Below are 15,331 nucleotides of genomic sequence, written 5' to 3'. Positions count from 1 at the left end.
GATACTCCATTATTTTATTACACTGGAACTTGGTATTGATTTAATCTACTATATTTAAAACTCAGTGTGCTCTTTCAAATGAAAGATGCCTCTTTATTAAATTATGTAACTCTCAGATATTATATCTTCAAGTACTACTGCCCCCCAAAATTTCTAAATTTACTTCTGAAACTCCTATTAGATATAGATGGACCTTTTCATTCCGTCCTTCACCTCTCTTTTGTTTCATATTTCCCATCTCTTTCTATTTTAACACTGCATTCAGATGAATTATCACTCTATGTTGAGTTTAACAGTTTGACTCTGTTTCATATATATATATATATATATATATATATATATTACATAAACACCACTCAAAAAACATATAAAACACTTCCAGTACCACATACGGCTCCTTCAAGTCTCTTCTTAGTCAATATCTCCCAAAAGGGTCCTCTATAGCTATAGAATACTTTTGCCTATTTTTGGAATTCCATATATAGAACCTTGAGTTTATATTACTTTTGCCTGGCTTCTTCTTTAGCATGTTTTTGTTTATTTTTAGATAAATTTAGACTTACAGAATTGTTGCAAGAATAGCAGAGAAAGTTCTCATATACTCTTCACTCAGTTTTTTTTCTGTGCCAACAGTTTCTATAACCCTGGTGTATTTATTAAAATTTAAAAAATTAACTTGTACTAATAACTAAAATACCAAATTTGCTTGAATTTAATGTTTTCCACTAATGCCTTTTGGCTGTTACAGGACCGAAATTAAGATCAGCATTACATTTAGTTGTCATGTCTCCATAGTCTCCTTCTATCTATTACAGTTCCTCAGTCCTTCCTCATCTGTCATAACTTCAACACTTTTGAAGCCAGCTAGTTATTTTGTAGAATTTCCCTTAGATTACATTTGCCAGATATTTTCTCATGATTAGATTGAGGTTATGCATTATTGTCTGTGGCAGACAGACTCTAAGGTAGCACCCATGATCCCTGCGTTTTGGTGTTCTTGCTTACTCGAGTATGGGTAAGACCAGTAGCTTGCTCCTAGCCAACAGACTGTGGCAAAGGTGATAGGATGTAACTCCTTTGAGTATGTTACATGACATAAAACTCCATCTTGCTAGCAGACTCAGTCTTTCTCCCTTGCTGGCTTTGAAGACTCAAGCTGCCATGTTGTGAGAGGACCTATGACGAGTATTATGTGAAGAGAAACTGCATGCAGCCTCTAGTTGAGAGTGTCCTCTGGCCAACAGCCCATGAGAAGCTGGGAACTTCAGTCTTAGAGCTGCAACGTAATGGATTTTTTCAACTGGAATGAGCTTAAAAGTAGATCCATTACCAGTTGAACCTCTCTATGAAAATCAATTTTTGGCCAGTACCTTGATTACAGCTTTGCAGAGAACCCAGTTAAAATACAATAAGACCTCTGATTCAATAATCTGTGAGGTAATATATACTGTTTTAAGCCACTAAGACTGGGAAATTTTTTTATACACAAACAAAACAAATACAATGCAGCAGACTTGTTGTTCCCTTCTGCAGTGTTGCAGTGTGTCATATCAGGGGGTGTCTGGCTTCTTTGGATCAATATAATGTCTGTAAAATTTAGGTCATGCTGTGAGGCAGTTAGCTTTTTAAAATTTCATTGCTATATAGTATTTTATTGTGTAGATGTACCACAATTTCTCTATCCATTTTACTGTTAATTAATATTTTGGTTGTTCCCAGTTTGACAACCATGAATAAAGCTGTGATGAACATTCTATATATCTTAGATAGACATAAACATTCATTTTAATTGGGTATATATATCCATTAGTTGGATTGCTGGGTCATAAGTTATGAATGTGTTTAGCTTTAATGGATACTGCCAACACATTTTTATATGTGGTTATAATGATTTGCAATTAAATCCATCAACAAATAAGAATTCTAGTTCTTTACATCCTTGCTAACCCGTCGTATTGAGAGCCTTTATAATTTTAGATATCCTGTGGGGTGTGTAGTAGTATCCTATAGTGGTTTTAATTTTTATTACCACAATAACTAACATTGTTGAATACTGTTTCTAACACTCATTGGCCATTTTCATATCCTTTTTTGTGAAGTACCTGTTCAAATCATTTGTCTATTGTTTTATTGGAATGTCTCCCTTTTTCTTACTGATTTGCAGGAGTTTTTAATATATTCTAGACAGGAGGTTTCTGTCAGTATATGTATTACAAACACTTTCACCTACCCTGTACTACCTTTTTACATATGGACTTTAAAATAAGTTTGTAGAAGAAAACAATGGAAACTACATGTATGGTCTTGGAATAAGCAAACATTTGTTAAACACAACATGGAATGCACTAACATTGAGAAAAATACTGATAACTTGGATTTATTCTTATTTATTTATTTTTTTTGAGACAGAGTCTCACTCTGTTGCCGAGGCTGGAGTGCAGTGTGCAGTGGCGTGATCTCAGCTCACTGCAACTTCTGCCTCCCGGGTTCAAGCTATTCTCCCTCCTCAGCCTCCCAAGTAGCTGGGATTATAGGCGTTCACCATCATACCTGGCTGATTTTTGTATTTTTAGTAGAGATGGGGTTTCACCATGTTGACCAGGCTGGTCTCAAACTCCTGACCTCAAGTGATCCACCTGCCTTGGCCTCCCAAAGTGCTGGGATTATAGGCATGAGCCCCCATGCCCAGCTGTGAATTTATAAAGCCATTTTAATATACTTATTTTAAAGCCTCCTTAAGAGTTTTAAACATTTTTTTCTTTTTTGGTTATTGTTGCTATTTGTGTTCATTTTCTCTCATGGAGAATTATTTCCTGAAATGGCTTGTAGTTTATTATTATTATTATTATCTATAGTTGGTAGAGTCTGTTTGCTATAGGAATTCATCAGTTTCTGGACTGTTATAAAGCTCTTTATGACAGATGATAATTTTGCCACTCTGGGGCATCACTATTTATGAATCAATATTATGTTTGTTCCTAATTTGGGGTCTCTATGCTATATTTACAAATTTGGAATTCATACCTGTATTTGGAGCAGGTTTGCCAACTCCTTGTTAGAGCAGTCTCTAACAACTGTTTAGTGACCACAGCCAGCCTCAATAAATAGCAGCTAAAACCTGATTCTTTGCTGTTATTCCAGGCTGATGGGTGGAATATTTAATCCTCATTTCATAAATAGAAAAGTACTTGACAACTCCCAGATTTTATAACTCAGTTCCAGTTCCCACACAGCAGAGGTCTGTGACCATACTGCTCCAATATAGAAGGGACAGGCAATTCTCAATCAGTTTAATTTCCACTTTTGATCCCCAATCCTTGCTATATGTTTAACTCTGTGTTTCCAAAACATCTAGTTTTTAGGGCTACACCTAGTAACATCTCTGCAAAATACATTTTGATAAACACTGGACAAGACTATGAAGTAAGGATCTTAGTCATTTTATTCCTAACCCCAGCATATTACCTAGCCCATAGTTTATTGATTGCATAAATAAGATTGAATTTTAGTTCAAATGCAGACTGAAGTGTGAGGAAGATAGAGTTGGAATGTATTTGTATTTTCTTGAAGACTGTCTTTAGAATGATTCTGTTCTTGTTTCTGTAAGTTATGATCATTTGGCAAGAGTCCACGAGAAAGAGAATATGATAACCCATTTGTCAATACGATGGATACGTCAATAATGAAAAAACTCTTCTTTGCAGCCCATCCTGGGAACAACAAAGCAGACAATACCCATTATCCATGTGTCATTTCCTTGTTGAGGACATAAAAACAGAGCAAGGCAAAACCCAGTGCATCTTTAAATTAGTGGCACAGATCAATGCCCATATTTCTCAGTGTCATGTTTCATTATGTGGAACTGTTTATGTCATCGTAACCCAAGGAATCTTAATGCAACCTGACATCCAGGTTATGCTGCATTAAAAAAAATAAGAAGCCATTGCATTTTGTTAGTGAGTTGGAAAGCATTCCAGCTCTCTTTTTCTGCTTGGTAAAGGATTATCAATGTGTGTATGGGGGGGGTGAAGGGTGGGGAGAGGGGGGTACAATTCTGTATTAAAGTTTGAAAGATTGGAGACCTTAATTTTAAGTCTGTCAGAAATATTCCCTTAGGTTGGCTGAGAGCCCTTATTTTCCATCTCTGATAGAGGTCTTAAGATTAGCTTTGGAATAGTGAAATCATTCTTTATGATAAAATTTAGAAATGTTCAACTCCCCTCCAACTCTCCAAATGAAAATGTCACTTATATTTTAAGATTCTACTTAAATGATATACCTTTCAATAAGCTTTTCTTTCTTACCATGTAGATTTCTTCTTTATTTTCTGAACTTTCATGGCAAATCATCTCTACTGATATGGCATATTTTTGTATCCTAATGATATTATATATTTTTGAGTACATATCTTAATTTATTAAATATTCTAAATTTCTTCAGGCTAGAGATGAGTTTTATGCCTATAACCTAGTGATTATCTAAATTTAAGTGTCAGTAAAGATAATTTTGGGAGTATTTAGACATTTGGAACTTTCTTACACTGTGACTCTGACACAATGGATTTGGGATAGGAATCAGTAATTCGCACTTGTAACAAAAGGCTGCAGGATAATAAATACAAAAAATACCATATTTAGGAATATCATAATCAAACTGATGAAAACTGGAGATAAAGAGATATAGAGAATATATTAAAAGCTGCTGGGAGGAAAACAACACATTACACACAGTAGAACAATATGAAAGATGGTTGATTTTTCATCAGAAACAATGAAGGCCAGAAGACAATGGAATGGCTATTTAAAGTGCTAAAAGAAAAGACAAACAAAAAAACTTACTAATGGGGAATCTATATACAATGACAGTATTTTTTAAAATTGCATTTTATAAATAAAAGCTGAGAAAATGTGTTGCTGGCAGACCTGAACTATAAGAAGTACTCAAAAAAAGTTATCACAATGAAGGAAAATGATATCAAGTGAAAATCTAATTCTACAAGAAGAGATGAAAAGCACTGAAAATGGTAAATAGTAAGTTAATATAAAAACTTACTGGCCAGATGTGGTGGCTCATCCCTGCAATCCCAGCACTTTGGGAGGTCGATGTGGGTGGATCACCTGAAGTCAGGAGATGGAGACCAACCTGACCAACATGGAGAAACCCTGTCTCTACTAAAAATTAGCCAGGGATGGTGGCACATGACTGTAATCCCAGCTACTCGAGAGGCTGAGGCAGGAGAATTGCTTGAACCTGGGAGGTGGAGGTTGCAGTGAGCCGAGGTTGTAGCATCACACTCTAGCCTAGATAACAAGAGCAAAACTCCATCTCAAAATAAAACAAACAAACAAAAAAAACCACTTACTTTTAGTTTTTCTTCTTTTACTTTCTTTATAGGAGTAATGTCTTGTTAAAGCAAAAACGACATTAGAAGGTTTGGTTAAAACCTATGTAGAGATAAAATATAAGACAATGATTCTATAAAAGTTGGTGGAGCTCATTAGTATTAACTGATTTGAGATTTTTACATTTGTGAAATTGACAGTGTAAAGTGTGAACTGAGAAAATATTAATTGTAAGGATACTCTAATAAATTAAGAATATATATTACAATTTTGAGAATAACAAAGAAAAAAATAAAAGCAGCATAGTTAAAAATCCAATAGAGAAAAGAAAATATACCAAATTTTCTTTGGTATATACCAAAGCTATTACCAAATAGTAATACCAAAACTATTCAATTAACTCCAAAAATAAATATCCAAAAAGTGCCCAGATAAATAGAAAATATATAGTAAAGTGACATATTTAGCCCAAACCATATAAATAATTACTTTAAATATAAATGAACTAAACACGCAAATTACAAGGCTGAGATTGTCAGACTGGCTATAAAAGTAAAATATATACTGTCTACAAGAGACAATTTAATGTAAACAGAATGGATATAAAAGGATGGAAATCTATCATCTATCTATAACACAATTATAGATGCAGTGTTAATAAATCCTCTCAGTAGGATAGATTAATCCTTTATGATAGAATATTAACTATTCTCTTAACACTGAAAGGTATTAGATACTGAGAGGTATTAATTACCTCTCATTAGTTAATAGAACAATAAGTCAAATAATCATTTAGAATATAGAGAATCTAAACACCACTATCCAACAACTTGACATAATTGACATTAACAGAACATCACACCCAACTGTAGAATACAAATTGTTTTTGAGTGCATATGGAACATCCCACAAGAAAAATCATGAATTCTTCACCAAAATACATCTCATAAATGTCAAGAAATTAAAATCTTATAAATATGTCTTCTGACCACAGTGGAATTAAGAATAAGATATATAGAAAAATGACCAAATATTTGGAAATTAAAAAAAAAAATTTCTAAATTACCCATGGGTCAAAGAAGAGATTTTAAAAGAAATTAGAAAAATATTTTCAATGAACTAGAATTAAAATACTGAAAATATTTATTTATTTATTTTTTAAATTATACTTTAAGTTCTAGGGTACATGTGCATAACGTGCAGGTTTGTTACATATGTATACTTGTGCCATGTTGGTGTGCTGCACACATCAACTCGTCAGCACCCATCAATTCGTCATTTATATCAGGTATAACTCCCAATGCAATCCCTCCCCCCCCCCTGACCGTGATAGGCCCCGATGTGTGATGTTCCCCTTCCCAAGTCCAAGTGATCTCATTGTTCAGTTCCCACCTATGAGTGAGAACATGTGGTGTTTGGTTTTCTCTTCTTGTGATAGTTTGCTAAGAATGATGGTTTCCAGCTGCATCCACGTCCCTACAAAGGACGCAAACTCATCCTTTTTTATGGCTGCATAATATTCCATGGTGTGTATGTGCCACATTTTCTTAATCCAGTCTGTCACAGATGGACATTTGGGTTGATTCCAAGTCTTTGCTATTGTGAATAGTGCCGCAATAAACATATGTGTGCATGTGTCTTTATAGCAGCATGATTTATAATCCTTTGGGTATATACCCAATAGTGGGATGGCTGGGTCATATTGTACATCTAGTTCTAGATCCTTGAGGAATTGCCATACTGTTTTCCATAATGGTTGAACTAGTTTACAATCCCACCAACAGTGTAAAAGTGTTCCTATTTCTCCATATCCTCTCCAGCACCCGTTGTTTCCTGATTTTTTAATGATTGCCATTCTAACTGGTGTGAGATGGTATCTCATTGTGGTTTTGATTTGCATTTCTCTGATGGCCAGTGATGATGAGCATTTTTTCATGTGTCTGTTGGCTGTATGAATGTCTTCTTTTGAGAAATGTCTGCTCATATCCTTTGCACACTTTTTGATGGGGTTGTTTGTTTTTTTCTTGTAAATTTGTTTGAGTTCTTTGTAGGTTCTGGATATTAGCCCTTTGTCAGATGAGTAGATTGCAAAAATTTTCTCCCATTCTGTAGGTTGCCTGTTCACTCTGATGGTAGTTTCTTTTGCTGTGCAGAAGCTCTTTAGTTTAATTAGATCTCATTTGTCAATTTTGGCTTTTGCTGCCGTTGCTTTTGGTGTTTTAGACATGAAGTCCTTGCCCATGCCTATGTCCTGAATGGTACTACCTAGATTTTCTTCTAGGGTTTTTATGGTATTAGGTCTAACATTTAAGTCTCTAATCCATCTTGAATTAATTTTCGTATAAGGAGTAAGGAAAGGATCCAGTTTCAGCTTTCTACTTATGGCTAGCCAATTTTCCCAGCACTATTTATTAAATAGGGAATCCTTTCCCCATTTCTTGTTTCTCTCAGGTTTGTCAAAGATCAGATGGCTGTAGATGTGTGGTATTATTTCTGAGGACTCTGTTCTTTTCCATTGGTCTATATCTCTGTTTTGGTACCAGTACCATGCTGTTTTGGTTACTGTAGCCATGTAGTATAGTTTGAAGTCAGGTAGCGTGATGCCTCCAGCTTTGTTCTTTTGACTTAGGATTGTCTTGGCAATGCGGGCTCTTTTTTGGTTCCAAATGAACTTTAAAGGAGTTTTTTCCAATTCTGTGAAGAAAGTCATTGGTAGCTTGATGGGGATAGCATTGAATCTATAAATAACCTTGGGCAGTATGGCCATTTTCACGATATTGATTCTTTCTATCCATGAGCATGGTATGTTCTTCCATTTGTTAGTGTCCTCTTTTATTTCACTGAGCAGTGGTTTGTAGTTCTCCTTGAAGAGGTCCTTTACATCCCTTGTAAGTTGGATTCCCAGGTATTTTATTCTCTTTGAAGCAATTGTGAATGGAAGTTCATTCCTGATTTGGCTCTCTGTTTGTCTGTTACTGGTGTATAAGAATGCTTGTGATTTTTGCACATTAATTTTGTATCCTGAGACTTTGCTGAAGTTGCTTATCAGCTTAAGAAGATTTTGGGCTGAGACGATGGGGTTTTCTAAATATACAATCATGTCATCTGCAAACAGGGACAATTTGACTTCTTCTTTTCCTAACTGGATACCCTTGATTTCTTTCTCTTGCCTGATTGCCCTAGCCAGAACGTCCAACACTATGTTGAATAGGAGTGGTGAGAGAGGGCATCCCTGTCTTGTGCCAGTTTTCAAAGGGAATTTTTCCAGTTTTTGCCCAGTCAGTATGATATTGGCTGTGGGTTTTTCATAAATAGCTCTTATTATTTTGAGGTACATTCCATCAATACCGAATTTATTGAGTGTTTTTAGCATGAAGGGCTGTTGAATTTTGTCAAAAGCCTTTTCTGCATCTATTGAGATAATCATGTGGTTCTTGTCTTTGGTTCTGTTTATATGCTGGATTACGTTTATTGATTTGCGAATGTTGAACCAGCCTTGCATCCCAGCGATAAAGCCCACTTGATCATGGTGGATAAGCTTTTTGATGTGCTGCTGAATCCGGTTTGCCAGTATTTTATCGAGGATTTTTGCACCGATGTTCATCAGGGATATTGGTCTAAAATTTTCTTTTTTTGTTGTGTCTCTGCCAGGCTTTGGTATCAGGATGATGTTGGCCTCATAAAATGAGTTGGGGAGGATTCCCTCTTTTTCTATCGATTGGAATAGTTTCAGAAGGAATGGTACCAGCTCCTCCTTGTACCTCTGGTAGAATTCAGCTGTGAATCCATCTGGTCCTGGACTTTTTTTGGTTGGTAGGCTATTATTGCCTCAATTTCAGAGCCTGCTATTGGTCTATTCAGGGATTCACTTCTTCCTGTTTAGTCTTGGAAGAGTGTAAGTGTCCAGGAAATTATCCATTTCTTCTAGATTTTCTAGTTGATTTGCGTAGAGGTGTTTATAGTATTCTCTGATGGTAGTTTGTATTTGTGTGGGGTTGGTGGTGATATCCCCTTTATCATTTTTTATTGCATCTATTTGATTCTTCTCTCTTTTCTTCTTTATTAGTCTTGCTAGCGGTCTGTCAATTTTGTTGATTTTTTCAAAAAACCAACTCCTGGATTCATTGATTTTTGGAGGGTTTTTGTGTCTCTATCTCCTTCATTCTGCTCTGATCTTAGTTATTTCTTGCCTTCTGCTAGCTTTTGAATGTGTTTGCTCTTGCTTCTCCAGTTCTTTTAACTGTGATGTTAGAGTGTCATTTTAGATCTTTCCAGCTTTCTCTTGTGGGCATTTAGTGCTATAAATTTCCCTCTACACACTGCTTTAAATGTGTCCCAGAGATTCTGGTATGTTGTATCTTTGTTCTCATTGGTTTCAAAGAACATCTTTATTTCTGCCTTCATTTCGTCATGTACCCAGTAGTCATTCAGGAACAGCTTGTTCAGTTTCCATGTAGTTGAGCGGTTTTGATTGAGTTTCTTAGTCCCGAGTTCTAGTTTGATTGCACTATGGTCTGAGAGACAGTTTGTTATAATTTCTGTTCTTTTACATTTGCTAAGGAGTGCTTTACTTCCAATTATGTGGTCAATTTTGGAATAAGTGCGATGTGGTGCTGAGAAGAACGTATATTCTGTTGATTTGGGGTGGAGAGTTCTATAGATGTCTATTAGGTCTGCTTGGTGCAGAGATGAGTTCAGTTCCTGGATATCCTTGTTAACTTTCTGTCTCGTTGATCTGTCTAGTGTTGACAGTGGAGTGTTGAAGTCTCCCATTATTATTGTATGGGAGTCTAAGTCTCTTTGTAAGTCTCTAAGGACTTGCTTTATGAATTTGGGTGCTCCTGTATTGGGTGCATATATATTTAGGATAGTTAGCTCTTCCTGTTGAGTTGATCCCTTACCATTATGTAATGGCCTTCTTTGTCTCTTTTGATCTTTGATGGTTTAAAGTCTGTTTTATCAGAGACTAGGATTGCAACCCCTGCTTTTTTTGTTCTCCATTTGCTTGGTAGATCTTCCTCCATCCCTTTATTTTGAGCCTATGTATGTCTCTGCATGTGAGATGGGTCTCCTGAATACAGCAGACTGATGGTCTTGACTCTTTATCCAGTTTGCCAGTCTGTGTCTTTTAATTGGAGCATTTAGTCCATTTACATTTAAGGTTAATATTGTTATGTGTGAACTTGATCCTGCCATTATGATATTAACTGGTTATTTTGCTTGTTAGTTGATGCAGTTTCTTCTTAGCCTCGATGGTCTTTACATTTTGGCATGTTTTTGCTATGGCTGGTACCGGTTGTTCCTTTCCATGTTTAGGGCTTCCGTCAGGGTCTCTTGTAAGGCAGGCCTGGTGGTGACAAAATCTCTAAGCATTTGCTTATCTGTAAAGGATTTTATTTCTCCTTCACTGATGACACTTAGTTTGGCTGGATATGAAATTCTGGGTTGAAAATTCTTTTCTTTAAGAACGTTGAATATTGGTCCCCACTCTCTTCTGGCTTGTAGAGTTTCTGCCGAGAGGTCTGCTGTTAGTCTGATGGGCTTCCCTTTGTGGCTAACCCGACCTTTCTCTCTGGCTGCCCTTAAGATTTTTTCCTTCATTTCAACTTTGGTGAATCTGGCAATTATGTGTCTTGGAGTTGCTCTTCTCAAGGAGTATCTTTGTGGTGTTCTCGGTATTTCCTGAATTTGAATGTTGGCCTGCCCTACTAGGTTGGGGAAGTTCTCCTGGATGTATCCTGAAGAGTGTTTTCCAACTTGGTTCCATTTTCCCCCTCACTTTCAGGCACCCCAATCAGACGTAGATTTGGTCTTTTTACATAATCCCATACTTCTTGCAGGCTTTGTTCATTTCTTTTTCTTCTTTTTTCTTTTGGTTTCTCTTCTCGCTTCATTTCATTCATTTGATCCTCAATCGCTGATACTCTTTCTTCCAGTTGATCGAGTCGGTTACTGAAGCTTGTGGATTTGTCACGTATTTCTCATGTCATGGTTTTCATCTCTGTCATTTCGTTTATGACCTTCTCTGCATTAATTAGTCTAGCTATCAATTCTTCCACTCTTTTTTTAAGATTTTTAGTTTCTTTGCACTGGGTACGTAATTCCTCCTTTAGCTCTGAGAAGTTTGATGGACTGATGCCTTCTTCTCTCATCTCGTCAAAGTCATTCTCTGACCAGCTTTGATCCGTTGCTGGCGATGAGCTGCGCTCCTTTTCAGGGGGAGATGCACTCTTATTTTTTGAATTTCCAGCTTTTCTGCCCTGCTTTTTCCCCATCTTTGTGGTTTTATCTGCCTCTGGTCTTTGATGATGGTGACGTACTGATGGGGTTTTGGTATAGGTGTTCTTCCTGTTTGATAGTTTTCCTTCTAATAGTCAGGACCCTCAGCTGTAGGTCTGTTGGAGATTGCTTGAGTCCACTCCAGACCCTGTTTGCCTGGGTATCAGCAGCAGAGATTGCAGAAGATAGAATATTGCTGAACAGCGAGTGTACCTGCCTGATTCTTACTCTGGAAGCTTCCTCTCAGGGGTGTACTCCACCCTGTGAGGTATGGGGTGTCAGACTGCCCCTAGTGGGGGATGTCTCCCAGTTAGGCTACCCAGGGGTCAGGGACCCACTTGAGCAGGCAGTCTGTCCGTTCTCAGATCTCAACCTCCGTGTTGGGAGATCCACTGCTCTCTTCAAAGCTCTGAGACAGAGTCGTTCGCGTCTGCACAGCCCTCTGCTGCTTCCCCTGTTGTTTTTTAGCTGTGCCCTGTCCCCAGAGGTGGAGTCTACAGAGACAGGCAGGTTTCCTTGAGCTGCTGTGAGCTCCACCCAGTTCGAGCTTCCCAGCAGCTTTGTTTACCTACTTAAGCCTCAGCAATGGCGGGCACCCCTCCCCCAGCCTCGCTGCTGCCTTGCGGTTAGATCGCAGACTGCTGTGCTAGCAATGAGGGAGGCTCCGTGGCCGTGGGACCCTCCTGGCCAGGTGTGGGTGTAATCTCCTGGTGTGCCCGTTTGCTTAAAGTGCAGTATTGGGGTGGGAGTTACCCGATTTTCCAGGTGTTGTGTGTCTCAGTTCCCCTGGCTAGGAAAAGGGATTCCCTTCCCCCTTGCGCTTCCCAGGTGAGGCGATGCCTCGCCCTGCTTCAGCTCTCGCTGGTCGGGCTGCAGCAGCTGACCAGCACCGATTGTCTGGAACTCCCTAGTGAGATGACCCCAGTACCTCAGTTGAAAATGCAGAAATCACCTGTGTCTTCTGTGTCACTCGCGCTGGGAGTTGGAGACTGGAGCTGTTCCTATTCGGCCATCTTGCTCCGCCAAATAAAATACTGAAAATTTTTATACCACATTGACACAAAACACTAACCATTAAAAAAAGTTGGTCATGAGTAGGTGAAATTAAAAAGCTTGACAGTATCAAGTGAGGATGTGGAGCAACTGAAACTTTCATACATTGCTAGTGGGATAATAGAATGGCACAATCACTTGAGAAAACTGATTGGTCATTTATTTTAAAGCTAAAACAGACACCTATGCTATTACGCAGCGATTTCACTCCTAATTATTTATCCAAGACAAAAACTGTCTATAAAATGACTTACATAATTATGTTTGTCACAAGAATGAAAAACTGGAAACCACCCAAATGTGTTTTAACAAGACTATGGAAGAACAAATCATGGCATATTCATAAAATGACATACTACTCAGCAACAAAAATGAACAAATTGCTGAAGCCCACAACAGCAGTGGTGACTCTCATAGACTTTATGTTGTGAAGTCAGGCACAAAAAAGTATACTTTGTGTGATTTCAGTTATAGGAAGCTCTAGAACAGACAAAACTCATCTTCAGAGATTGAAAATCAGATCAACAGTTTCCTGGAGCAGTAGGGGACTGATGGCAAAGGGGCTGTTTTAGTCCACTTGTGTTGCTATAAAGGAATACTTGAGGCTGAGTCATTTATAAAGAAAGGGGTTTATTTCACCCAGGTTCTGCAGTCTGTACAAGAAGCATGATGCTAGCATCTGCATCTGGTGAGGGCGTCATACTGCTTCCACCCAAGGCAAAAGGGAGTGTACCACATGGCAATAGCAGGAAGACAGAGAGATAGAGAGAGAAAGGAGAAGAGAGAGGTGCCAGACTCTTTTAAATAATCAACAACCAGTTCTTGGGGGATCTCTCATGGGAACTAATAGAGCAATTAATTCAATACTGCAAGGACTGCACCAAGTTATTCATGAGGGATTTGCCCTGTGATCCAAATACCTTCCAGTAGGCCCCACCTACAAAACTAGGGATTAAAATTTCAACATGTGGTTTGGAGGGCCAAATATAAAAAATATAGAAGGGGTACAAAAAGCTTTCTGGGGTGAGAGGAGTGTTCTGTATCTTAATTGGGATAAAGGTTACAGGGATGTATATATTTGTCAAAATGTATCATGCTAAATACTTAAAATCTGTGCATTTTAATGTGTGAAAACTATACTGCAATAACATTTTTAACAATAATTTGAGAAGCATTTGTATGTGCAAATCCTGGGTTCATTAATAGAAATTCTGACTCAGTGGGTCTGTGGTGAGAACCACTTTTCTGCGTCTTTAACAAGAGTCCAGAGTTGATCCTTGTATATGCGTTGAAAGTATTGATCTGCCATAATATTGTATGTCCAGAAATGCTGATCATATTTTGCAACAATGAATGAATTAACCATTAGCTACAAAAATGTGCTGTCTCTGAAGTCTTCTCTATTTAAGGAAAATGTATTAACTTATTTTTGCAAAATATGAAGGTTTACATGTTTTCGTCAGACTAGAAAATGCAAGCTTCTCTCTTCATTGTCTTTTGTTCATACTACAACAATCCCAGTGCTTGCTTCTGCTAATGCACTTTTCCCCACCAAAAAGCTTTGACCTAGCCTTTCTGTCTGGCTTGTTTTCTCTCCGTTTGAAAGCCCAATGACACAAAGCCCTTTCTAGCTAGGCTTGTTGCTAGTATCTAACTAATACTGATTTTCCCTTCTCTAAGTCCTGTAGTTCTTATTGACCAATCTATTTAATCTAGCACTTACACACATACTATACTGTATGGTTATCTCTTTCCCATGTGGCTCTTTTCTCTTCAATAATATTGTAAACACTTACTGAAAACATTTCTGCTTTTCAGTCTCTTATAGCCTGTCTCCCCCTCCCTCTATGCTAGGTAAAACTGAAATATACAGGACAGTTTTTTTAAAAATTAAGAACACAGGTTGTGGGGTTAGATTTAAGTTAGAATTTTAATATTGCCACCCATAAACTATGTAATATTAGAAAATTTATTTGTCTTCATCTATAAAAATGAGACTAGTTATTCTTTTATTAACAAATTATTGTGAGGATTCAATAAAAGTTAAAGTACATAAACCACTCAGCACACTGGTGCCTCTTAAGCATTTAGCAAATAGTTGTTGACAAAGTTGTTGTTGGTGATATGCCATTATGGTATAGTTGTGACATTGTTATTAATATTGTTGAAGACAATACACTATGACACTGGATTGGAATTTAAAAATTATATAATCTAAGTTGCTTGTTCCTGTGATAAGAAAACTGAGGCCAGAGAGGAACTATATTAGTCCATTCTCACATTGCTATAAAGAAATACCTGAAACTGGATAATTTATGAAGAAAACAGGTATAATTGGCTCACAGTTCTGCAGGCTGTAAGGAAGCATGATGCTGGCATCTGCTTAGCTTTTGGGAGGCGTCAGGGAACTTATAATCACGGTGGAAGGCAAAGTGGGAGTATAAACATCACATAGCCAGAGTAGGAGCGGGGGGGCTGGGGGGAGGTGCTACACACTTTTAAATGATCAGATCTCACGAGAATTCACTCAGTATTATTATTGCGAGGACAGTACCAAGTAGGATGGTGAACCTTTTGTGTGAAACTGCCCCCATGATTTAGTCACCTCATACCAGGCTCCACCTCTACCATTGGGGATTACAATCCAACATGAGATT

The sequence above is a fragment of the Trachypithecus francoisi genome, unplaced genomic scaffold (assembly GCF_009764315.1).
Source record: "Trachypithecus francoisi isolate TF-2019V2 unplaced genomic scaffold, Tfra_2.0 Lachesis_group19, whole genome shotgun sequence".
Lineage (NCBI taxonomy): Eukaryota > Metazoa > Chordata > Mammalia > Primates > Cercopithecidae > Trachypithecus > Trachypithecus francoisi.
This window is presented reverse-complemented; position numbering follows the sequence as displayed.